Below are 24972 nucleotides of genomic sequence, written 5' to 3'. Positions count from 1 at the left end.
GAGGACATTATTTACCATTATTAACCAAATACTGTCACGGAGAATACATACAAGTAATTCAGAAGCTGTAATGGAGAATATACGAGTATACTTCACAAGGATTACGATCACTGTTGAGTATATTTAGTCAAGTAATTTCAATTCCACGGGGATTTGCCCTTCGTAATCCGCTAAACGACCAACCAGTTTGCTTAATCAACCCCTGGGCCGGTCGCTTACCCCAGATTTAGGCCAAATTATCGAATCCTTCCTGCTGGTACATCTACCCTACCCTGGAACCTCATGGGTGAGTGCGTGTGTGGTTTTGTGTGTGTGACCTATCTTTCAAGTGTGTGTGTGTGTGTGTGTGTGTGTGTGTGTGTGTGTTTTGTTCTCTCCGCTGTGATTTTAAACCGCGGAATCGAATTAATCTTAGCTGATATGGTCGACATGGGCAGTTGGGCAGGTAGATAACTGGCCAATCAGCATGACTGCTTGATTGGTTGTTCCTCACCGTCTACCTTTCATGTAAGTCGGCCAGAAATGGGTGATTAACCTGATGTTTAATAGACACACAGGTAAGTTGGAACAAATGACAGAGAGTTGACCCGTGATGATTTTTAGGGAAGGTTCGTTCACTGCTTCGAGGCTTCTGTTATAGCAATACGTTAACCTCACCTGTGAATTTACCTGTATAATGTGTTGAATACCTGGATGATGCAGAATACTGGAGGGGAGAGAGAAGTACTGGAGGGGAGAGAGAAGTACTGGAGGGAAGAGAGAAGTACTGGAGAGGAGAGAGAAGTACTGGAGGGGAGAGAGAAGTACTGGAGGGGAGAGAGAAGTACTGGAGGAGAGGTACTGGAGGGAGAAGAAGTACTGGAGGGGAGAGAAGTACTGGAGGGAGAGAAGTACTGGAGGGGAGGAAATGAGGTTAATAATGAAGTATTAGTTATGGTCATTGATGGAGTCGACTGATGATGATGATGATAACGAGATAAAGGCATAGATAAAAAAAACTTGTTATTATTAAGTGAAATTATTAAGACATAATTACAGTATAAGACGGTATTGATGGGGATGTTAATAAAGACAGTAATGATGATGATGGCGGTAAATGATATTAATGACGATGAGGCCGACACAGACACTGATGATGATGATGGCTGACGATTAAGCAGATGATAATTACAGCGAGTGATGAAGGATGAAGGTAATATTATCCCTCAATACTGACTGTTGTAAGGTTGATTGTGAAGACCCTGTAACTGTGCTAACGCTGATGGTGTTTATATAATATATGTTAGTGATTTATGGATGACTTTTCCTTATTACATCCTGTATAGGTTGTATCTTACTTTGGATTACGTTTCAGATATTGTATTCAGAAATTGTCTTAGTGATGTTCAGGTATAGTGTGTTTGTAGTGTATAATGTTGTGTTTTGATGTCTTTACAGGTAAGGTCGTGTCATCGGGTGGTGAGAGGTGCGGCTACAGGTGGGTAACTTCCATGTGACTTATATCGTCTGTGTTGGATTGCTTCGCCTTGTGGTATGATGGGTCGTCACTATGAGTCTGAGGTACTGTAGATTAAATCAGGAGCACACAAGGCTCGATTCCTTTGGCCGGGTTCACAGAGGACTTGTTTGTTACTGCCTCTGGGGTACAACACACAGCCTGTCAGTCAGTCAGTCTTAACATGTTTTGGTCTGGAACTTTACAAAATCATCTTGTTCACCTTTAATTCAACTTGGTGTTTAACTGCGGGAGATCACATAAACTATATAAACATTAGAAAATATGTATATGAATTTTTTGCTTGTTTCTTATTGCTCTTTAAAAATATATATGTTGATAATAATATTACAATATATAAGGCCATCAGTATTCTTTATGACCTCCTTAAGAAAACATACCCTTATATATGCTCCAGATATACCCTTGTGTATATTGATATAACTCACTAAGACCTTAATAATATTTCAGTCTACCCTTCTATATAATTTTCCTTTTTTTTCCCAGGAGCTCCACGGAGGCAGTGTCTTGTCAATATAAATCACTTGATAAAATGTACATTAATCACTAACTCCTCTTAGGGAAATTATTCTCGTATATCAGGATTTATTATGTATTAAAGATTATGATCCTTATAGTTTCATCTTTGTGAGGTCTCGTTAAACTTTATTGATCTTATATTATACTCGAGGTGAACAAGTGAATCGGCGTTAAGGTTCTTGATGTTGTTGTTGGTGGTGGGAAAAATAAGAGACCACCTCATTTGTACAGTCTCTCTCTCTCTCTCTCTCTCTCTCTCTCTCTCTCTCTCTCTCTCTCTCTCTCTCTCTCTCTCTCTCTCTCTCTCTCTCTCTCTCGTCCTTTTTATCTGTGCGTCAGGAGATAATGAACACAATAACATGAACAAATAACAATGTTCTTTCGTCAAACTTGGTGTATACATAACACAACACGTTCTCAGAATATTTCAATAGTCGTCATTATTTTATTAGTGTTCAGTGTTCAGAGTCACTAGCCACTTGATTATTTGTGGTCACTTGATTATATCTGTCCACCTATTGATTATAATGTGACCCTTATATTTTTAATGACCATTTAATGATATGTGGCCACTTGTTGATCATATGTGGCCCTTTGATTATTTGGGGCCACTTATTATATGTGGCCACTTGTTGATCAAATATAGGCCATAGATTATTTGTGGCCACTAATTCAGTCAAATAGTTATTAATAAAATATGAAAGATGTGGACACCTTTACCTTCACATTACCTGTTCTCTTACCCACAAAGACATGGCTTAATATTCGTACAGATAAATTTACCTAAAGATACTTCCTTAAATGTTTTCGTTATTATGTGCCTAAACCTGAGAAAAAAATAGAGGGGAAATGATGCAAGATAAGAAAAGAGATGGAGAAGTTACTAATGATGTAGCGAGTCACTGAACTGTTTCACTCGTATGCTTCACAACACAAATGATGAAAGGTTTATTTTTAGATTGTGAAGAGCTGTGTTTAAGGGGGAGTAACGCCAATGAGATCAGTTTGTCTTTGTTTTACTCCTCTTAGTTAATCGTCATGTAATAGGGAATTAGTGTAGAATATTATCCTATTGGTTACTGGGGGACCTGTAGCCTCTGTAAGTTATTTATGTTGTAGATGGTGAGCAATGTAGATGTTGTGTTCCCTCTATGTATACTTGTTCCATTTTCTTCTCCTGTATATAATAGTGTTAGGAAGGTACGTTGAATCACGTGGTATTAATTACAAAAAAAAATATCAATATGATACTTTATATAGTTTTCTCATTGTAACTAATTATTTAATTCATGACATATGCTCAATATGTTAATTGTTTCACTGGTATTTAAGAAGTCACAGTAGGGGGGGGGGAGGTGCGGGTGGGAGCAGAGTTAGTGAGAACCTATCAAGTAAAGAGTGAATAACTATGTCAAGTTTTTTATCCACAACACCTTTTTATATGTTTGTCGATATCCGCCCGTAATCAAGGCTTATATTCGTTTCCCAGGGAACAGTAGTGTGCCCCTGTGTAAATATGTTAAGTGTAGAAGACGATGCAGAAGTGATCTATGGGTGGGGGGAGGGGTTATACAGGTGTGGGCCATGGGTGGACAGGTATACAGGTGTGGACCATGGGTGGGTAGGGATACAGGTGTGGGCCATGAGTGGGTAGGGATACAGGTGTATAACATGGGTGGGCAGGTATACAGGTGTGTGTAACATGGTTGGACTTGTATACCGGTGTGGGCCATGGGTGGGCAGGTGTGGACCATGGGTGGGCAGATATAAAGGTGTATCCCATGGGTGGTGGGCAGATTTGCAGTTGTGGTTTATGTATGGGTGGAAAGATGTGCAGGTGTGGTCCGTGGTTAGGTAGGTGAACAGATGTGGGTCCATGATTAGGCAGGTGTTTAGGTGTGTTAGGTGGGTTGGTAAACAAACAGATGTAAGTAAAAGCCTACCTTGTGGGTAAGGTGGGCAGGTCCTGGCAGGTGAAAGTAGCACCGCGTGAGGTCAACTCGCCGCTCTCTGTCATCAGCTTAAATCTATCGGCAGAAGGTGGCTATCAAAACCTCTGGATTTGGGAGCTCTCTGGCTGGCTGTGAACGTGGGCGTCGACGTGGGTGTCTTGGGAGTGGGCGAGAGTGTCAGTGTAAGCGTTGGTGTGGGTTTGGAGTGTACAGTAGTTGGCAGTGTGGATGTGGGCTTGGGTGTGGATGCCAGTGTTAGGGTGGCTTTTAGCAGGAAACAACAGAGAGGCATCGTGCTGAGCTGTGCAGATTTTATGTAAATAATAGTAGGTATTATCAATGTACATCGTTTTCGCTCCTGTCAGTAGGATTATAAATCATTAAAAATATTAAATGTTAAATCCACAGTCTCCCAGTTGTAACATCAGTTTACAGTCATATTCCAACCAAAAATATCATAAAAATATTCACATTATCAACTCCGTCATCTGTCAAAAACATTAGAATTCGTATAATAGAATGATATTATTCTCAACCAAAGTGCAAAAAAAAAAAAAACCACTCCTTAGCATTTACAATTTTCCTCCAGTTACCCGTCAAGTGTGAGGAGGAACCCTTAATGTCAGCCCCGGTCATCAAATATTCATGAATTCCACGGAGTTGGAGGCCCCTTCGCTCATGTCACTTCCGCACCTCTGTGATCATGCAGATTAAACAGCCATAAATCCCAATACTCCTGCGGTACAGCTAACATTATTACCGTTAACTTTACAACCTCAGAATTATTACCCCCCTCCATGTCAAACCTTCCCCGACATGAGAAATATTAATCCCGGGTTACCTTGTAGATCATAAATAGATATTGTATATTTTATTGTGACGTTGTTCATATTTTGGGAGCCGGGACGTGAGTAATGGTCTCTGTTGATGGTGGGAATAATGGTTTACGATGTTGTGTTTTGGTTGTGATCAGAATAAGGGTGATTGTGGCGGTGTTTTAGGAAAGACATGGCACCAAGAGTTACCGTCTGGTTCTACACCTGGACATACGACAGGTAAATGGTGGCAGATGCTTAAGAACGTTGTCTCTTTTTACCGCTGTGATTTCGTATGTTTTAATGCACTGATGATGATGATGATGATGATGATGATGATAACAATGGCAGTGATAGTGATGATGGTAGTGATCGTGATGGTGGTAGTGATCGTGATGGTGGTAGTGATTGTGATGGTGGTAGTGATTGTGATGGTGGTAGTGATCGTGATGGTGGTAGTGATTGTGATGGTGGTAGTGATCGTGATGGTGGTAGTGATTGTGATGGTGGTAGTAATAATTGATAGTGTTATTACTTGTTAATGTGGTATTCATATTGATGGTGATGGTAATGATTGCGATAATAATACAGTATTGGTATTTACGATAGTTAATGGCTTTATTGATGATAGTATTGTTTATATGGTAGTTATAGTGATGATAATACATATAAAGATGATGGTGGTATTAACAGCCAAAATGGTGTTCATAGTGATGATGATATTTATAGAGAGAGAGAGAGAGAGAGAGAGAGAGAGAGAGAGAGAGAGAGAGAGAGAGAGAGAGCAGCTTTCAAACGTGGCAGACTTGACCCGTGGATTCAAGCAGGCTGGCTGTGGTGAATACTGTTAAGTTTTGGTGAAGCAAAGAGGAGGTGGAGGGCCCCTAGGGTACAAGGCTCCTGGTCCCAATATTGACTTTCCACTTGTCATAGCTGTACGGTCTCCTGTTTACCACCATAACTTATAGCATTAGTGGTGGCCCAGGCAGTATATACACCCGCTACTGACGGCGACGCCCTGCTGAAGACGAAATAAATTGGTACACATAAAGGGGAGAGGTTCAATTAATAAACAATTACAGCTCATTTACAGTACACACCATTACTCCTTCACGCCACCCCATCATAAGTCCGCCTCCCACCCCATCATCCCTAGTCAACCCCTCTCCCCAGGTCAAGCCCCCTCCCACAGTCAACCCCTCCCACAGTCAACCCTCCCCCACAGTCCACAGTCACCCCCTTCCCACTGGTCAACCCCTTCCCCTGGTCAACCCCTTTCCCTGGTCAACCCCCTACCCTACCAACTACTCTCCGGGTCAACCCCCTTCCCTACCAACTACTCTCCGGGTCAACCCCCCCTTCCCCCTGGTGAAAACATCCTCCCCAGCTCTCTGTCACCCACTACAAACAACTAACTAAGCGGTAAGACGGTCGTGCCTCCTCATATATTTTCTCTTAATATAAAATAAACAATGAGGTTAATTATCCCCTTCACTATTGTCCTACGTATATGTCTTAGGTGTACATTTGCATTCAATGTCTTCCCCTTTTACACGTGGCATTGTCTTTCTCTTATGTCTGTTCGATCGTTGCCTTTTACAGGTGTTCTGAGTCAGGTGTGATTAAGTCATCTGTCGTTTCATGAGAATATTATTGATCAAAGTCGGTGATTAATATGTGTTAAGTCATTCTTTTTGCTTCTGCCTCGGTTGTCTTATTGTTGTTGTGGTTAATTTGTTGATATGAACTTACGGGATCACCTGAAGATTAATCACCCTAACATTAACCTAAACATAGCCAACATAACCTAAATTAACGTAACCATTACTTAACCTAACCTAACCTAACCTAAGCTAACCTAACCTAACTTAACTTATCCTAACCTACTTATAACTCTGATGCAGTATACTATCTCGCTACCCTTCTCCTCCCACACCCCCACCAGCCCCCTCCCCAACCTGGTCCTCTCTGGGGGTCTAAGGGGCCTCTCAACCCCCCCCTCCCCCCCCCTGGATGGAGATAAGGGTATCCTGGTTCATGATTGAGCTTCCTTGTGTGTTTAAAAAAATACCGAGGCTCGAGAGGGGGTCATCAGTACCGAGGCCTGAGAGGGAGTCATCAGTACCGAGGCTCGAAAGTGAGTCGCGAGTACTGAGGCTTGAGAGGGAGTCATCAGTACCAAGGCCTGACCGAGGCTTGAGGGGAGTCATCAGTACCGAGGCTGAGAGGGAGTCATCAGTACCGAGGTTTGAGAGGGATCAGTACCGAGGCCTCAGTACCGGGAGGTCATCACCGAGGCCTGAGAGGAGTCATCAGTACCGGGCCTGAGCATCGAGAGGAGTCATCAGTACCGAGGCCTGAGAGGTACCGAGTCAGTCAGTACCGAGGCCTGAGAGGGAGTCATCAGTACCGAGGAGTCATCAGTACCGAGGCCTGAGAGTCATCAGTACCGAGGCCTGAGAGGGAGTCATCAGTACCGAGGCCTGACCGAGAGGGAGTCATCAGTACCGAGGCCTGAGAGGGAGTCATCAGTACCGAGGCCTGAGAGGAGAGTCATCAGTACCGAGGCCTGAGAGGAGTCATCAGTACCGAGGCCTGAGAGAGTCATCAGTACCGAGGCCTGAGAGAGTCATACCGAGGCCTGAGAGGGAGTCATCAGTACCGAGGCCTGAGAGGAGTCATCAGTACCGGGCCTGAGAGGGAGTCATCAGTACGGGCCTGAGAGGGAGTCATCAGTACCGAGAGGTCATCAGTACCGAGGCCTGAGAGGGAGTCATCAGTACCGAGGCCTGAGAGGTGAGTCATCAGTACCGAGGCCTGAGAGGGAGTCATCAGTACCGAGGCCTGAGAGGGAGTCATCAGTACCGAGGCCTGAGAGGGAGTCATCAGTACCGAGGCCTGAGAGGGAGTCATCAGTACCGAGGCCTGAGAGCATTTCAACGTTGCTTCACTCAGTGGGTGAAGCAAGTGTCCCGGGGATAGCGAGGGTCCACAAAACCTCCGCCAGTCATCCTTCACTCAGAATTAATGACCCAAGCAATGATGGCTGCTTATCCACTCAGCAGGTGAGGTAGGAGAGACCCTGGCTGGCGTCGCTTGTACCTGTAAAATTTAACCCCTGTCTGGTGTGTTCATTGTTTATTTTGTTTTTCTCTTCAACAAAAGTATCAGTATTATTTTACAGTTTATTGTATATAACAAAACTCCGAGGAACACTTTACAGTCCGTCACTACACGTACCACACCGAGGCTGGACCCTTGGTAGGCGAGGTCTCACGGACGTTGGAGAGAATTAGCAGCCATCCATTTGTCAACTCCATCACACTTAATGAAGAAGTGTAAACTAAAGGCCGGCTCCGTGGCCAGCAACAGGCAGACACGACCACGCTCCCTCAATTACCTGGAGGAGGACGAGTGACAGATGAAGAGGTGAAGAGTCGTGACGTCACCCTGACCCGCAGGTGATGGACGCGGCAGGTTGGGTGATGATGCAGGTGATCAACTGGGACGTGATGGTGGGTTGTGGGGGACGAGGTGGGCTGAGTGATGACTGAGATGATGTAGGTTGTGGAGGGCAAGCCGTGTGGGTGGTGGGGTGATGGGAGTGTCTATGGGCCCATTTTTTGTCTCCATGTAAGCATAAACTCACTTCTTCACAGGGATAGTCATCTTATTCCATCTCATTTTTTTCTTCTAATTTTGAGAATCTTCATTGGTGTCCATCTTTTGTGTCTGCACACTTGTTGGCGAACAAATTGCTGAGTATTGGTCAACAGTGAAGAAAGGACAAATTTAGAATTATTGTTGATAAAGTAGTCCTTTAGGGTGTGGTGTGCGTGGCCGGTGGACAGCTTCCAGTTTATAAAAAATATTTTATTTGAAAAAATCTCAAACAACAGAGAGTAGTTAAACAATGTCTGTAAATATATTACAGCTGTTGTATTATTAATTAATTAGTAACATGTATATATATATATATATATATATATATATATATATATATATATATATATATATATATATATATATATATATATATATATATATATATATATATAAATGAGTCTGTTCGGCGTCCCTGGGATACATCTCTGCTCAGATATCGTTACATGTTACAGTGTATCTCCTTCAGAAGAGTAATAACAAAGGCACACGTGTACCCTCTCACCTGTACCCTGGCAGTTACTGAGGAGAACATAGACTGATATTTACCCAGACTATTTTCAGCCTGATTTAGTACTGCAAATGTAATTTTCCTCTATTGGTCGTGTAGAGGTATTCACAACCCCGGCGACGCGTCCACTCTATAGTTGTGGTTACACTCCCAGGCTGTGGTGGCCGGTGGTGCCCGGCGACCTGTGTAACGAATTTCAGTCTATTAAAGGAACTTGTTTAGATTGATTTAGGTGTGTTGTATCGCGGTGGCCTTTGGCAGCTATAACATCCTGCTAGTGAGAAGTTTACTCCGCCGCAATGAACCTCTGATGAAAAGGGAAGACACACACTAACAACATCTCTCGCTCTTCTCAACAAATTACTGCCTCTAAAATGTGTCGTAAGTAACTGACTATCGCCATTATAGTAAACTAGGCTGGATCAGGGCTGTATAATGTTGCCCTCAAGTGTGTACGTATCGCAGATAAACCAGTTTTATCTAGTGAAATATGCTAATCTTAGCGGGAGTGTCTTTGATATATGTCACTTAATTCATAGGCATTTTAGTTGAGGAAATGTCGGCAGGAACAAGTTTTTGAACTCTCAGCGACCCCGTATATCACGGTGCTCAGTAGGTACCGAGGAGTCTGCCTGGACATACTCACATTATACAACCTCGTGTACCGTTTAGCTGTTGGGCTGGAGAGCTTGTGGGTGTAACAGGTCCATTTCTGATCTCATAAATCCCCTGGGTCAGCATAACTACCACCCTGGCCTGGTCATAACTTACTTCTCTCCGTATGTTGTGGTGTCGGCGGTGTGGCTACTTCATGTAAAATACCCACATTTGTAAATTAAGTTACCACAGTTCAGACGGCTATAGAGCAAAGGATATCTACCGTCAGGGTGTAGATACATGTTATTACGGTCGTTTGTATATTCATACACACCTCTTCAGCCTAACTGACCACTGTATAATGAAGGCCTATTTGATAACTCCTTATGAACTCGTTTGAATTAAGACGTCCAGGAGCTTCCCAGGTGTGTGTTGAGGCCGCCTCTTAATGACCACCCCAGTAGTACATCACTCAGGATCAGTATTGTCGTATATGTTCTTGTGATTACCCGCAGTCACTCTCTGTAAAGATCATGTATAGTACATGTAAACAAATTTTAAGTATCATGTAGGTGTACAGCTGTAGCCTAGCTGCTACACAATAGATTCTTCCCATCGTCGTCGTTATTATCACTGAATTTCACGTTGTTAGCGAGTATTTGTTGTGGTAGTACCTGTGGTGATAATAGTTGTTACTTTATATAAGAGCGGCAGTAGAATTAAATAAGTAGAGGGAAAGTTGAGAGGTGAACCTAATGAGTAAGTACAGGTGTGTTTCTTACATCAGTAAACCCCACATGTGCATCCAGCATGACTGAGGCCATTTTTAACACCTACGAACCTGTTACTGGGTCAGTCACTTTATTATAACATCCATAGAACATTTGGATCAAAATACCATATTCCTCTAAACGATGTATTTGTGTATAGTGGCAATTTTTTTGTGGGTATACAAATGAAAAAGAAAAAAATCTTGTACAGTAACCATCAGTTATGGTATTCTCAAAGATTCATGTAAGGTAATTATAACTTGGGAGTAATGCTCAAAGAACACAGCTAGAATATTACTCTTAGTTTTTAAGCCTCTGTCAGTGCATTTAAATTCGTTCTATTATCTTCACTTACGATGAAACTTAAACTTAGGAGCATTTAAGAATCCATCCCGAGGTACACTACACGTATATAAGGTTTTAAAGGGATATGAAATATGTTTATATGAGAAGGAAAATTTTCACGTCCCTGGTTGTTTGGAGCTTAAGCACTTCAGTGCGATGTTAACCCTTTGAGTACGATGTTAACCCTTTGAGTACGGTGTTAACCCTTTGAGTACGATGTTAACCCTTTGAGTACAACAACGTGCCCCATTGAGTACAATATATTTTGAACACCTTTAGTACTATAACGTCACCCTTTAGGTACGGCCATGAGTGTATTATGCCAGCTGTTACTTATTAGTGTGTTACGTCAGCTATTACTTGTTAGTGTGTTACGTCAGCTGTTATTTGTTAGTGTTACGTCAGCTGTTACTTGTTAGTGTGTTACGTCTGCTGTTACTTATTAGTGTGTTACGTCAGCTGTTACTTGTTAGTGTTACGTCAACTGTTACTTGTTAGTGTGTTACGTCTGCTGTTACTTATTAGTGTGTTACGTCAGCTGTTACTTATTAGTATGTTACGTCAACTGTTACTTGTTAGTGTTACGTCAGCTGTTACTGTTAGTGTGTTACGTCATCTGTTACTTGTTTGTGTATTACGTCAGCTGTTACTTATTAGTATGTTTCATCAGCTGTTACGGTTGGTGTGTTACGTCAGCTTTTACTTGTTAGTGCGTTACATCAGCTGTTACTTGTTAGTGTGTTACTTCATTTGTTACTTGTTAGCGTTACGTAAGCTGTTACTATCATCTCTTCTTCAATGATGGTTTAAATTACATGATAAATACAGGTAGAAAAGCTAAGAATTTGGTCATGAATATCTTGCTGGTTGAAGTTACCTGGACGGAGTGTTCCCGCCTCGTGGTCCTGTGAGTGACCCGAGCGAGTGTCTGGGACGATAGGTGGTTGTAACACGGTCCTGGATGTCCCTTTAATGCGTCCAAGACTCTCCATCACCTGTCCCCTGCCTTAGGTATGAGTAGAGGAGGTCGGTCCATTAGCTGTGGTAGGAGAGGGGTAGAAGGGAGGTACTGGCCGACCCTTATTCAGAATAGGGAGGACAGTGTTCTTGGTCCACGTGTGTGTGTGTTTGTGTGTGTGTGTGTGTGTGTGTGTGTGTGTATTATGCCTCGATGAACGTCTTCTGAACCACTCCTTGTGATGTTGGTCATGTCAGAGTAGCTTACATAGGTCATGCACGTGTATAGTATTGTCAACTCCAGGTACTGAGGGACTTGGCACCTTCTAGTCGATCAGTCCTCATGTGCCTCGCTCATCTACACCCACATTGAGTGATTTTTCTCATTTCTCCTCCTCCACGTCTTCCTCCTCGTTCTCCCACCTCCTTGTCTTCACCTTCCTCCCCCACGTCCTTGCCCTCGTCCTCCTCCTCCTTCTCCTCGTCCTCCACCTTCTCTTCGTCCTCCTTATCCGTGTCGTCATCCTTCTTCTCGAAATGTAAAATAGTAAATAATATTCATGGGAATAATAATATTTTCCCCTCTGTGACGAAGACGCTAAACGGTGTTATGAAATGGTCCCATAACGGTGACAAAATGGTCTGTAACCGACGAGTGAATTTGTCTGTAACGAATATGGGAAATGGTCTGTAACGGAGATGCAATTTGGTCTGTAACGGGGATGCAAATTGGTCTGTAACGGGGATGTAAATTGGTCTGTAACGGATATAACGCTTAGTAATTGCAGGTTATGTGGCAGTACTGAGAACCACGAATGACGTCGACGGGAGACCATAACACCACCTCGTTACAGCCACGTTCACAACACCACCTCAACATTACTGTCTCGACCCAGAGGCACTAAAGTGTGTTTACAACCCACCCTCCCGTGAGACTGAGATCTGAGAAGTGTTTCTGTGTTGAGACTCTCTCTCTCTCTCTCTCTCTCTCTCTCTCTCTCTCACAAATAACGAGAACTCATATATTTTTTTCGAGTACAGTTTCATTGCTTATTTAACACCATCTTATCATTTATGCCCATACCAAGATGAGATGTTATTGATATTGAAACAGCTTATTTAGCCAGAAAAATAGATACAAGGTGAACAATAACAAGAACATCGACATGACTGAGCCAAGTAAGAACCTGTTATTGTTGTTGCGAGGTTGATGTTGTTGTTGGAGTTATTATTGTTGATTGTGGTTGTTATTTTTTGTTTTATAATTGTTGTTCTTGGTGGTGTTGGTGTTGTGTTTGTCATTGTTGTTGTTCTTGGCTGGTGGTAGTGTTATTATCGTGTTGGTGGTGTTATCTTTTGTGGTTATTGTTGTTTTTGTTTTTAAGTTATTGTTGCTGTTGTTGTTCCTGTCGTTCCTTCTGTTGTTGTTATTTTTCTTATTACTGCTGTTGTTGTTATATTATATACCGTGTTTTAAGCTGTGTTTTGAATAAGCCCCAATCACGGAGTCTTAGTTTATACACACCAAACTATTAGGAACTAGGGACCATCGATGGGTTCTTTACCACCGTCCTGGCTCTCACTTCTGTTCGTTCGGAATAATCTCGAGATGTCTGAGTCTCCCTGTTGCTTGTCCAATCGTTTAATTGCTCGTCCAGTCGTATCAGTTCTTGTTCCTTCCCTGTTCTGCGTCCTCACAACATAACTAATAGAGAAGGAAGGAAGGAAGGGAGGGAGGGGGGTGGATATTTCGGACTATTCTTATTAAATTATGTCTTTGCCTGGATGGATGGAGACAAAGGAGGGATAATGTATGACTACCACCTAAGCCACACGCACCTCCCTACCAAATTTCAGCTCTCTATCTTCAAAACTGTGGAAATGCATAAGGAACACACACACACACACACACACAATATATATTTAATATACAATATATAAATAGACGCTGGGCTCTATAGGGTCCAGTGACGATTGTGCATCCGACTGACGTTAATGCGTTCAAATCATACGCATGGATTATGATGCATTAGTGAGAATGTGTCGAGTTCACGTTTAGGTCGCACCTCCCAAGGGTCTGGTGCGTTAATGAGAGTGCATCCAGATCATGCTCCTAGGCTTTGATTCGTTAATAAGTGTGTTTGTCACATACTCCCAAGGTTTGTTGCGTTAGTAAGTGCGTCTACATCACATACTCCAAAGCTGTGCTGTGTTAATTCTTCCAGGACACACTCCTAGGATCTGGTGCGTCTGGTGATACACCCAGCAAGTTTCTCGAAGCACACTGTACTGTTCTGGACCCACATTATAGGGTTCCTGACGGAGTTTTCCGAGAATGTATCTCGCCTGGTAGGTTAGGTTAGGTTAGATTTGGTTAGGTTTGGTCTGATTTGATTTGTGTTGTATGTTGCGTCACCCGTGTTTCTGTATCGTGTAAGAAACACTCTACTGTATACTCTTGGCGTGTTGAGAGTACCCTGTGTTGGGAAGGGGTGATGAGACTCTTATTTTAGTATGGTAACTTGTGTTGTATTGCGAATAACTTTATTAATCCTTCTCTCCTTTTCTTATGTGTAATTTATGTTCTTCTTAAGCTCCTCCTCCTCCTCCTCCTCCTCCTCCTCCTCTTCCTCCTCCTCCTCATCTTCTTCCTCCTCCTCCTCCTCCTCCTCCTCCTCCTCCTTAATCGTTTACATTAATTTATTGTGAATATTTTGGTCTTTTTTTATTGTTATTAATACTATTTTAATGCATTTTTATTTCAAATGATTTTGCTAATAGTTAAGTACTGTTGTTTTATTATTGTATTGTACTTATCTAATTTACAAATTCATTATTATCAATACTATTGTTATATATATTATTTATGTTAATGTTTCTCTAATCATTATTGCTGATCATTATTATCTTTAGGTATTTAATTTCTCTCTCTCTCTCTCTCTCTCTCTCTCTCTGTTAAATTACCAGAAAGGCGTTTTGAATCCTCAACCCCCCCTTGTCTTTCCTTCCTCCCCCAGCCTCATCTGCTCCACCTGCCTCATGCAACCTCCATGTTCTCTCCTCCTCTCTGCCTCTCCTCTCCTCCCTACCCCACATCCTGACGCCGCAACACAACAGCATAACTGTATGTGCATCAGTAATAATCTTTGAGCTGTGATCGTAAATCTTTGTTTAGTGTCAGATGCAAAAGCACTTGTTAGATAAGGTTTTAGTTTTTTTATATATACATACAAGTACCTTAACCCGGCTTTTGTGTTGGTCAGATAATTATTTGTGTTATAATTTAAAAATACATTACTGAAAGAGCCTCTTGTTCTCTCTTTAGGGTTTGTTTGTGTCGTTGTATTAGAGTTTGAGGAGAGTAATTACTGAGACTAAGGGATTAAGATAGTGATGTGTTTACCATGTAATTTGTGACTCAGTGATTTGAGGGGAGTAGGGAGGGTGTGGGCAGGAGGGAGGTAGAGGGAGAAGTAAAGAGGGAGTGGAGGAAGATAAGAAAAGGAAAAGAGATAGGGAAGAAGGGAGGGAAGGGTGGTAGGGAAGAAGTTAGGGAAGAAGGGGGAGAGGTAGGGAAGAGGGGAGGGAGGTAAAGAAGAAGGGGGGAAGGTAGAAAAGAAGGAAGGGAGAGAGAGAGAGAGAGAGAGGAAGGAGTGAAGAAAGGGAATGAAGAAGGGAAAGAGAGGGGGAATGAGAGAGACAGAGCGTTAGATATAAAAAGGGAGAGAGAGGGAAGAGGGGATGGAGTAAAATAGGGAGAGGAAAGAAGGAACGGAGGAAAAAACGGGAGAGATATAAGAAATGAGAAAGAGGAGAAAGGAAAGAGGGAAGGAGAAAAAAATGAAAGCAGAATGAAAGAGAGAAGAAGAAGAGTAAAGAAAGAAGATGGCGATAAAGGGAGAGAGGAAGGAAACCACAACACTACGCCCTTATTATTAAACATCTTCCCTTGAAGAGGGTCGTCGTGTTTCAACCCGAGTTTTAAACTAAATGAGTCCTGAGGGACACCGCAGTACAGTACTTAACGGGGTGGTGTGGCGGTAAAATTAACTAATTCCAATATTATAAATTAATTTTATTGGACCTATTTTGGTTACGTCAAGAAGACAGTCAGATGCTCGCTTTCATTATACACTACAGAAGGGATAAGATCCAAGTAGAAATTTTTGAGAAGCCAAGCCAAGTATGGTATTATAAGCGGTCTATTTCTTTTATACTTTAGCTACACGGTAACTAGAATTAAAAGAATTTATTTGTTTTTCGTATTTTTTTTTACGGTACAGAAGTTTGAGGTTAATTCTGTGTGATTCAGTCGTGTGTTAATTATCAGGTTATGTAGATCTATGTACTGTGTATTGACGGACCTAGGGTGTAAATATTATGATTAAACATTTGAGTAGTAAACCGATTAAAGAATGTGACAAGCTGTACAATGTAGTCTTTATGACCTTAAGTTTTACGACGAAATTGTATTGGTCGTAAGTTTAATAGAGAAATAATCTCGATTCACTTTTAACGTCTAGAGCTTACCTGGCCGTGTGAGCCGCGCTGAGCAACTATCACCGCTCAGTGTACGTCCATCACCGCCTTGTTACAGGTCGCTCCCTCCAGTTGCTGATTGAAAACCAGCCTTGTAAAACGTCACCTAAATTATATTATCTGCGAGGCCCAGTAAACCCTGGTGTCACGCCCCCACACCCAGGATTGGTGGCAGCAGAAAACACGCAATTCGCTCAGGAATCTTTAGTGTTAGTGATTTAAATTTCCTTCCCTCGCCCCCAAAAATATAACCGACATCACATTTAGCTGGTACACAGTCTCGGTGCAGCACCACCGTTTGTGTTTAGCTTTGTTTGGTGGTCCTCCCCGCCTCGTAGTGGCTTTCCAGTCCTTGATCTAATCCAGCCGTTATCCACCATGGGGTCAGGAGGTCGTATACAAAGGAGTCGTAAAGGATCTCTGGAATATATTGAAAGCCGTATAAATTTTTGCACCATTATTCAAGAGATGTAACATTGGTGGTTTATTATTAGAGGTTGGCGATGATTTACGCTTAGTGTGATAACCGCTTAAACTTGTCAGAATGACGAGTGGCTTTACTGGGATGGTCCACCTGCCCTACATCTTTCTAAACCTTGAATTAAACCTCCCCTTTCAAGACAAAGACATGGTAATCATTTACGTTGTGTATATGATCAGAATGTTCGAAGACTTGCTTAACCTCTGCAAAAGGAAGATTACCAGAAGCAACGTCGGCGCGTATATAGAAAGTTCAGCGAATTCCAAGAAACAGCACTGAACTCTCTACCGTGGAACGAGGGACAGCGGTATTGTTACTCCGGAAGTCGCTGGGAGAGATATACACTTAGTACTTCCCGGAGTAAGAGGAAAGAAATCTGAAAACAATTCATAACCAGTTTCTCTTCCACAGTGGCAGACGCTCCGGCTGATAACGATGAGAAAAGTTTAACCAAGTGTTGGTGGTGAATGATCAGAGGTTATCCAATTTTGTCAAAATTCGAGATGACTCCGTGTCGGGGACGAGGGGCGTGGGAGGAAACAGGGTTTTATCTTAATCGCCGTGAAAACTGAGTCGAGGATTAAGGTGAATGTGGAGGATGACCTGATGTGTTGTCTTGCTGTAACTCATACCAGAGCTGGTCGGCAGGTCACCTTAAACCAACTCCAGCTATCCCACTAGTTGTGCTGAAGTAGTATGGAACTGTGTTTTTGTATTTTTGTGTTGAATGTCAGTAAATAACTTAGAATTATTAGATACAGTATAAAGTTTGTAAACCTTAGAAAATGTTAGATGTACAGCTCGAACTCTCATAGTCACTTACGATGGTGGACGAGGAGCCAGAACTACGAAAGCTGAAAATCACTAAGTAAGGTAACCACAGAATGTTATACCATCTTAGTCACCCTCGTTACCTGCAGTGAATGAATGGACACATTTTACTACGGTAATACAGTACGTTTGAGCAAATTAAACACCACTTTGTTCTTTTTCTTTGTTTCGTCGTTGAACTGAGCTGACTAGTTAAATAATTATGTTCTTAAATTTTTTGCTTAGGGGAAATTTATCTGAGGTTTCTCTTAACATACCAAGTTCAAGGTTGTGTAAAAGATGATGCTACTTTTGAAGTGAATGAACTGGGAATAAAATCACTTAACTATAAGTGTTTATAAATAATGATGTCAAGTGTGACGTGTGAGTCATATGAAGAAGATTTGTACAATAATGACGCAGATTAATGTGTTCATATAAGAATGTACACAACTGATCTAAAGATGTTATCCCTTGATTATTAGTTGTTCTTGTTGTTGTTTATCACAGTGAAAATTAACAAACTCTTGAAATATACACGTTTACCGCTGTATCATCCCGTCGAGTATTACATAGCAACGAAGCGGGTGAAGTCCCCCCCCCCCGCAAAACACACACACACACACACACACACACACACACACTCACTTACGCGCGCGCGCATTATACTAGTGTGAGAGGCCAGGTTTTAGTGTTTGACTTCCCGAGTTTAGAATAAGTCGTGTCTGAAAGTTACTAATACCAGACGCCCAAAAGTAATGAAACCTGAATTATGTCACTTTATTATATCTATTTTAAATAGATGTGATCTTATATGTGAATAAGAACTCTTTTAGTTAATGCAAACGACAGAAGATTCAGATTCCCTTAAATTCAAATATGAGTACCAATAATTTTCTTAATATTTGGGGGATTTTGAGTTCAGGATTCGGGGTTCGGTTAGGCCCTTAAACCAGACCTAATTTGAACCTGGGAAAATCTTTTACCTCAGTCATGTTGTTAAGTGAGGGAGGGAGACAGAGAGAGGGCGAGCGTGGCATCCAAACCCGTTCTCCCGGCCTGAGTCTCACCCACCCATTGAATCACATCATTCATTCAGAAACAATACCCCGAGTGGTACGGCCAGGGTAATTATCCCCCCGCCCCCCCTCCACGGTAACAAGAATATCACTACACGTCAAGAAGACCTGCTGTAAAATAGTTGTTGTCCAAAAGGTTGTGATGTTACCTCTTCTCCCACCTGGTGTGATGTTACTTCCTCTTCATCTCTTCCACCTGGTGTGATGTTAATTTCTCTTCATCTCTCCCACCTGGTGTGATGTTGTCTCCTCTTCATCTCTCCCACCTGGTGTGATGTTGTCTCCTCTTCATCTCTCCCACCTGGTGTGATGTTACCTCTTCGTCATCTCTCCCACCTGGTGTGATGTTGTCTCCTCTTCATCTCTCCCACCTGGTGTGATGTTGTTTCCTCTTCATCTTTCCCACCTGGTGTGATGTTACCTCTTCGTCATCTCTCTTCATCTCTCCCACCTGGTGTGATGTTGCCTCTCTTCATCTCTCCCACCTGGTGTGATGTTACCTCCTCTCATCTCTCCCACCTGGTGTGATGTTGTCTCCTCTTCATCTCTCCCACCTGGTGTGATGTTGTCTCCTCTTCATCTCTCCCACCTGGTGTGATGTTGCCTCTTCGTCATCTCTCCCACCTGGTGTGATGTTGACTTCTCGTGTGACTGCTATGAGAGGATCAGATGTACTGGAGGATTTTAGTTAAGGGCGAGTGAAAGAAATAAGGATGTTTATTGATGTTTAATTAGGATGTTTTTGTGGTAGTTGTGAGCTTTGTGTTGTGGTGGTGGTTTTGTGTTGTGGTGGTGGGCTTTGTGTTGTGGTGGTGGTGGGTTTTGTGTTGTGGTGGTGGGCTTTGTGTTGTGGTGGTGGGTTTTGTGTTTTTGGTTTGGGCTTTTGTGGTGTGGTGGTGGTTTTTGTGTAGTGGTGGTGGGTTGTGTTGTGGTGGTGGGCTTTTGTGTTGTGGTGGTAGGTTTTTGTGTTTTGGTTTGGGCTTTGTGGTGGTGGTGGGTTTTTGTGTTGTGGTGGTGGGTTTTGTGTTGTGGTGGGTTTTGTGTTGTGGTGGGCTGGTGTGGTGGTTTTGTGTTGTGGTGGTGGGTTTTTGTGTAGTGGTGGTGAACTTTTGTGCTGTGGTGGGGGGCTTTTGTGTAGTGGTGGTGAACTTTTGTGTTGTGGTGGTGGTCAGCTTTTGTGTGATGGTGGTTGGTGATGGTGGTGAACTTTTGTGTGGTGGTGGTGAAATTCTGTGTGGCGTTGGGGAAACTCTTGTGTTATGTTTCCTACTCAACGTGTTTTAAAGTTCTGTCTCTTCCTTGTGGATCATCAGTACACTTAAAGCCATCCATGTTTCTAAAGAACCGAGTTTGTTAATATCAATATCCTGAAGAAATTTCGGGGCTAATTTCGATTCAACGAGATTGGGGTCAGATATAATGAAATGGCGCATAATGATCATACGACGGAAGCATAATTTACCATTTAAAGGGAAAGGAGAGTATATATAAGAACAACAAATATATTAATACACAGAATTACCTAAAATTTGTTGGAAAAGACATGGGTTTTTTAACCTGGTTCACAGTTACTAGTTGTGAGACGCCCAGGTGCCGGGTAATTTATCTTGCCCAACGATCAGTAACGCCCTTCTAGTTATATTTGTGCATGAAGACGTTGTTTAGTGTTGAATATTAAATCATATGATTATACCTTTGTGTTTTGACTCCCACTTCCATGTATAGGCCACAATTCTTTTTTTTTTAGTTTGTTTTTCTTCTTCTGGTAATGCAGGTCCGGAGTTAATTGCGTGTCTATCCTTGTATCGTATATAGTTGAGAATAGTGTTTGTAGGCAGCTGTGTGGGGAGGTGGCATTTGTAGTGTGTTGCCAGAAGGGAAACTGTGGTAAATGTATTAGGTTGACATGATTAATTTCAGAAGAAGAGATATTGCTGATGGTGATGGCAATGTTGCAAGGAGAAAAGAGGAGTATGTTGCAAAGAGAGAGGAAGGGTATGTTGCAACGAGAAGAGAGTATGTTTCAAGGAGAGGAGTATGTTGCAAGGAGAGGAGTATGTTGCAAGGAGAGAGGAGGTGTATGTTGCAAGGAGAGGAGTATTTTGCAAGGAGAGGAGAGTATGTTGAAAGAAGAGAGGAGGAGTATGTTGCAAGGAGAGGAGAGGATTATGTTGCAAGGAGAGAGGAGTATGTTATGTTGGAAGAAGAGGGCTGTGTTTGTTGCAAGGAGAGGAGAGGAGAGGAGAAGAGTCTGTTTACAAAGAAGGTAGAGCCGGTGGAAGCAGACCAACAAAGTGTAGTGAAGTAATGTAAGAAAGGCGCAAAATGGAATAGAATGGAGAAATCGATGAAAACCGACCCAAGAAGAAGAAGAAGAAGAAGAAGAAGAAGAAGAAGAAGAAGACCTCTCCTCTTTAAAATGGTCGTTTAATCTCACACACACACACACACACACACACACTCCACACACTCCACCATAACAACCACACTCACCTCCTCACTCACGCACTCACTCTTACTAGAAAAATAATATCTAATCAGAATCACTTACTCTATTCCGACCTTTTTTTCTAAACATTCCAAAATTCCCGTAGTGTCGACTCCCTGTTTGAGAGTGTTGGGGGGTCGAGAGAGAACATATAATTTCAAAATAGAAACTTGAGGATGACTGATGCATAAACTGCCTTAGACGGGGAGCCTTCACAACTCTGGAGTGAAGTAAAAGTACATTGATCCCTCACGTTAAGTTGATGTGGCTTACAGTGATCTCTGACCAAGGCCATAATTCTCAAACGTTGGTAAGTCACGCAAAGAATATTTCACCTTAACGAGAAATAATGAGCACTATTCTAATTCGCTTACTGAAGCTTCGGCACAGGAGATAACGTCAAAATAACACTGAGGCTCTCCCTTAACCATATGAGATCTAGTACTCTCTCTCTCTCATATGAATCTTCAAGAGAACCTGAATCCTGCTCATTGATTTTAATCTGGTATGACTCCACATTATCCAGTTGAGTAAGAACACGTATTGTTACCCCAAGTTATTCCCTGACATCGTACAGTAAGTGCAGTGAGATGCTTTCTGGCCGTGTTTTCTGACCACTGGACTGAAACATGTTGGATAGTTTGGTCCACACCGGTTACCTGCTGCTCTTGTCCGATATGGTTGACTGAGAAACACTTCTTGTGAGGGTAAAGGTCGGCAAAGTATAAGTTTATAACATTGTTCTCTGGTGTTTTTAAACGTGGCTACATTTAATCGGACTAATAAAGCAACAACAACAAAAAACAACAACAACAATAACAGCAATAATAATAATAATAATAATAATAATAATAATAATAATAATAATTACTGTAGCATTAAAGAAATTATAAACGAAGTGAAAATAATAAACAGGTAAACTAATACAAATTAATATTACAATAGATACATATAAATAAATAAGAAAAATCATTAAATCAACAGAGAGACAAAAACCGAGGCGGCTCACAGAGAGAACAAGTTACCTGTACCGAGACGCTGTGTTACCTGTGTTTATCTTGGCCAGGTGATGGTAATGACCACTGCCACACGAGCACCTGAGTCTCAACCTCTCACTTTACAAGGTGATGCTCGCCTCTCAGCCTATTGGCATATCGGTGTGAAATTAATGTGTTCTAATCAATGATTCCTCCCCCACAATTTTCAAACCAGTTTCTAGATCTGGTGAAGGCAGAGCTGCAACCATCACCAACCGTCACCATCACCAACCGAAGCCGCCATCACTATCACTATCACCACCGTCACCAAGATCATCACCATCACTACCACCAAGATCACCACCACCGCCGCTATCACCACCACCACCACAACAACTATCACCACCACTACCACTACCAAAATTACCACCACCACTACCACCATCACTATCACCCCCTCCACTATCACCATAACCACTATCACCATCGCCACCACTATCATCACCATCGTCATTATCACCACCACCATCGTCACTACCACCACCTCCACCACTACAACCCCCACCACCACTACCACCAACACTACCACCGTTATCACCACTGCTACCACCATCACCACCATCGCCACTACTACCATCATCGCCACTACCACCACCATCGCCACAACCATCACCGTCACTATCACCAGCTCCACCACCACTACAACCTCCACCACCCCCCACAACCACCATCACCCCCCCACAACCACCATCACCCCACAACCACCACCTCTACCACTTTGTCTCTCAGGGTGGACCCATGTTTCAGGTCATCCTCTACATTGCCCTAAGACTTAAGTCATTACCGTCCTGGTGTTTTGGATGACTTTTCTTCCCATCATCTAATGTGTTCCAACCTCTATGAACAGTTGATGTGTGTTTAAGTAAGGTATTAATATCCATATAGTCACTGGGATGTATTGGTACCTGAATTTGTTGTGAATGATGAAGTGACTTATTATTATTATTATTATTATTATTATTATTATTATTATTATTATTCATTAAGTCGAATGGTAACAGATGTAAAGTGTTGTAGAAAAAAAGGAAATTTAAAATAAAATCAAGAACAGTTAAAATGAGTTTCATACGCCTTGCTTCCTGTTCGGAGCAGTGCGGACGAAACACACTGTAGACTTAAGCGTTTTTACAGTACACAAGGAGGCAATGGGATCGACACTGCACTCGACCATGTACACCAACGGTGAATTTGTAATGGTCACCATGCTCGCCTCGCAAGCGAGCGGACCCTGGTTCGATCCCTGGGCAGGGTGAAACTATGGGCAAGTTTCTTTACGCTATTTGCCTGTCTACCCAGCAGTAATTGGGGACCTGGATGTTAATCGATTTGCGCATCGTGTTCCGGGGTAATGGTTAGCCAGTGCAGTTGGTGAGTTGTCCGGTCTTCTCCGACGATTCCTTGACACTGGGTCAGGCAACTCTTTAACTCAGGGTGTGGTTGTTGTGTTGGGGACAGCCAACCTTAAATAAATTGGCAGCTAGGTGGCCCTTAGGCCGGCCATCCTTGTTACACGAGGGGCAACCATTATTATGAAAATGTATGTCCTGTATGTATGAGAGAGTATGGTAATTTATAGACAAGTCCTACTACATGAAGTAAATGCCTGCATAAGTTTATATTTTAAGGTACGTGTAACAGTACGTTGTTAAGTATAATTACCTCTATAAGGGATAAGTATGTATGGATGTTTGTAATATTTATTATTTATTTAATGTATTGTATATATGTAGAGTCGTGCCCCACTGCTAGCCACAATGTGAAGCCGATACACCTGAGGTTCGAACAAGGAAGCGGGGTTGGTGTGAGGGCAAGGAAACGGGAGGAGGCAGAGATGGGGGTAAGGTGAAAGTGTGTGTGTGTTTAAGAGGTAGGGAAGACGACGCATGGGAACGTTAAAACTACTGAGATATTGTGTGCTGTAGTAAGAAAATTCAAGTGAAAGAGAGAGAGAGAGAGAGAGAGAGAGAGAGAGAGAGAGAGAGAGAGCTAACAGTGAAGAAATAAAGGTCAATAAGACTCACCAATAAAGACTTCTTTTAAATATTGGTATAAATCATAATTATTGTATTACTCTCATATACTGTATACACTTTAATTAGTTCCTACGTTCTCCTGAATGACCAAACACTCCTGAAGTAATGACACTGAGCGTAAGGTGGGAGAATCAGTGGTGCAGCGTCCCAACCTGTGTCCCCAGTTAGTTGAATCACTACCCTGGAGAATAAAATGACGTGGTAAACAATCAAGGAGGCTGGACCTTGTATTGAAAGTCAAGTCCCATAATCACTTCACCGCCATAAAATTAAGATAGCTTTTTTTCTTAGTGATAATATAACCTTAGCAACAGTACAGACGTCAGTGCATGCTGTATTTAAAGTGTATAAATTTATAATAAACTATTGAAGCATGTGGTGTTCGTTCCATAAACATCATTGAATATATATAATAATTTTCATTTTATATCTAGAGGGTAACTACATCATTATGTAACCCCACATCAATGTTAGATTTATATTGTTTTTATGTTTATGTAAATACGATATTTGAATAAAGGAATGTCGCGATATATGCGAACACTATACTACCGTTGTCCAAACTTCCTAACTTAGCATTATTCAAACTGTTGAAGATATAATTATCATTTGATAGTTGCTGACCTAAACACCTTTTTTTGTCTATAAATAAGAGCTTGTGAATTGTTTCTTTATATACGACAGCATTAATGTAAATATTGTTACAGCAGTGTGAGGAATAAACTCTTAACATTACTAGAGGACTACAACCATTGTGTGTGTGTGGACCATTAGTGACAGTTATACTCCTACCCAACACACTGTAACCTAGCACTACTGTTGCTGCTACAACCTTGTAGTATTTCTTCGTTGTCGTGTAT

This window comes from Homarus americanus, unplaced genomic scaffold (assembly GCF_018991925.1).
Source record: "Homarus americanus isolate GMGI-L3 unplaced genomic scaffold, GMGI_Hamer_2.0 scaffold30108, whole genome shotgun sequence".
In the NCBI taxonomy this organism is placed as follows: domain Eukaryota; kingdom Metazoa; phylum Arthropoda; class Malacostraca; order Decapoda; family Nephropidae; genus Homarus; species Homarus americanus.
This window is presented reverse-complemented; position numbering follows the sequence as displayed.